The 2,370-nt window shown below is 45.7% G+C and overlaps 1 non-coding gene across 1 annotated transcript; it reads right to left on the reverse strand.

The window, feature by feature from the left end:
• Window positions 1-51: 51 nt before the first annotated feature.
• On the reverse strand, window positions 52-126 carry Trnat-agu. The gene has a single exon. It is a non-coding gene; the product is annotated as a tRNA-Thr (tRNA).
• Between the last annotated feature and the right edge of the window lie 2,244 nt (window positions 127-2,370).

The raw sequence follows: 2,370 nt of genomic DNA on the forward strand, positions 1-2,370 counted from the left end.
TATATGCCCAGGAGTGGTATAGCCAATAATATACCACCTCCCATACAAATCAGGCACCACTGGGATTCGAACCCAAGATCTCTTGTTTACTAGACAGGCGCTTTTAACCAGCTAAGCCACGGCGCCAACTTGAATTCTTGATCCCTGGATGGTAATACTTTACTGTGTGGGGAGCCTAGAAAAAAAAAAAAAAAGAAGTAGGGTCTAATTAGAGGAAGTAAGTAACCAGGGGGTGGGCCTTAAAGTTGTATAGCTTACTTCACTTCCTGTTCCTTGTGGTTTTGCTTGGTCGAGGTGTGAGGAAGCAGCTTCCCAGTCCTATAGCCAAAGCCATGGGCTGCTCCTGTCATGACTCCCTCCCCACCCCCACCCCCATGAATGTTAGCCTCTGACCGACCATCAGTCAAAATAAATTCTTCTTCCTCTTCTAGCCTGCTCTTGTCAGATATTTATTTGATCACTGCGATGTCCCTAATAGAGGCACTCTGAAGGCACGTAATGAGCATGTGGAGGTGGTGACTGTTCTGGCCTGAATCTTTTGGCTGCAGCTCAGGCAATGAGCAGACATCCCATATCTGACTGCAAGGGGCCATAGCCTTTCATGCAAGTATCTTATGGTGGCTTTCAATATTGATCTAACACCCTGACTGAGTTTATTTTTCCTTTACAGAATCAATTTTGTTTGTATGGTTGAATTTTGTACATTTAACTTGCCTGCCCAAAGTTTCCACCATAGATGCTTCCAGTGGGGAAAGTCCCACTGGATATAAGAATGCCAGTTGTTGTAAAATTATTGCTGTGGTCATTCAGGGCATTTGGGATAAAAGAGAAAGGAGTGAATTCTTTCTGATTTCTAAGTCTCTATGTGCTAACATCTAGAAGTGCTGCCAATGTTGCTGTCATCTTCTCCAGATGTGTCCCTCAGATCCATCCAGGCGAGTAGAGGTTGACACTCTCACATGTCCCTGAATCACTCCTTAGCAGAACTGAGATACGTCTGAGAATTTTGAGCTTACAGCCTTTTGCATGTTAAATTTTGGGCATCAAGTTCTGCATCACATCCAAAACAGCTTCACCCTTCTGGCTTTGAGCTCCCTGTCCTGATTTGCCATGAGCATCTCTGTTTATACCAAAGTTTGATTTCAGGGTCAGAGAGATAGCTTGATTAATAAGGCAAGCTTACTGAATTCAAATCCCAAATACCCATGTAAAACGAGACCGAGTGAAACGATGTGTCTTTATCCAAGATCACGATTGGTGTGAATACCTCCTTATGGAGCATCAAATCTGTATACAAAGCTACTGCCTGCACAGGCTTCATGGATGTCTCCAAACACAGCATACCAACAGTCCAAGTGTGAGAGCTTGCCTTTCTGCTGTTTCTCCTTCCCCAGGGCCCTCTATCTGAGTGGGCGGCCAGCACATGTGACAGGTACCTTCTTCTCTCTCCTCTTTCATATTGCATCAACTATTGAATCCTGAGATTCCATCGCAGAAGTACCCAAACTCAAGCCAATGGATCTGTTCCGCACCTCAGCACCATTGACCATATCTCCCCTCACCTCGGCTGGTCTCCCTGCCCCAGTTCTTTGGGCTTAATCACTCGTCTACACTAGGGACAGGAATTCTTTCTCTCAATGGTTAGTCTGATCGTACCCTTTGTCAGGTTGAGAGAGCTGAGTGGCTGCTGGTATGCTCGGGATATAGCAGCTCCTCTCCATCATGTCTGGGGTCTTTCTCCTTCTCCATCTGCTGCTTCTCCACTCTCCTCCCACATCAGGCTTCGTCCACAGTTGCTTTTTTTCCTCCTTGCTAAACCTGAGCACTTTAGACACCTCCTAATATATCGGAGTGTGCCCACTCTTCTCTGCTGTGCGCTCTGCTTAGCAGCCCAAGTGTCTCAGTCCCTACACTGTACCCCTCTGCTGCCCTAGCTCACACACATCTCAGCAGGTCTATTTCCTGACTGCAAGCAGCTTCTTCTGTCTTTGATATAGTACCTGTCCCCCGTGTAAGAATAGCCCAATCAGCTGACTGTTCTTCTCTGGGTGTCCCTAAAAAGGCAACCAGATGCTTGTTTCTGCCCCATATGGCATGTGAGTCAAATCTTTGAAAACAGACCCAGCATTTTTACCCTACAATGACCGTTTCAATGGCTCAAACTCATTGTGGTCAAATGAGGATTAACACAGTCTTTCTTGGTTTCAATTAGAGTGTCTTTGTTGACCGGCAAAGCTCTGGCATGGACCTTTGAATGTCAAGGCTAAACAGGTGGATGAGGCTCCCCAGAATGGGCATTAAAGACCAACTGGAATATATTAAGGTCAAGACATAGCCCCACAAGAAAAAGGTTTCATTCTCTTCTTATGA

Source organism: Mastomys coucha, unplaced genomic scaffold (assembly GCF_008632895.1).
Source record: "Mastomys coucha isolate ucsf_1 unplaced genomic scaffold, UCSF_Mcou_1 pScaffold21, whole genome shotgun sequence".
Lineage (NCBI taxonomy): Eukaryota > Metazoa > Chordata > Mammalia > Rodentia > Muridae > Mastomys > Mastomys coucha.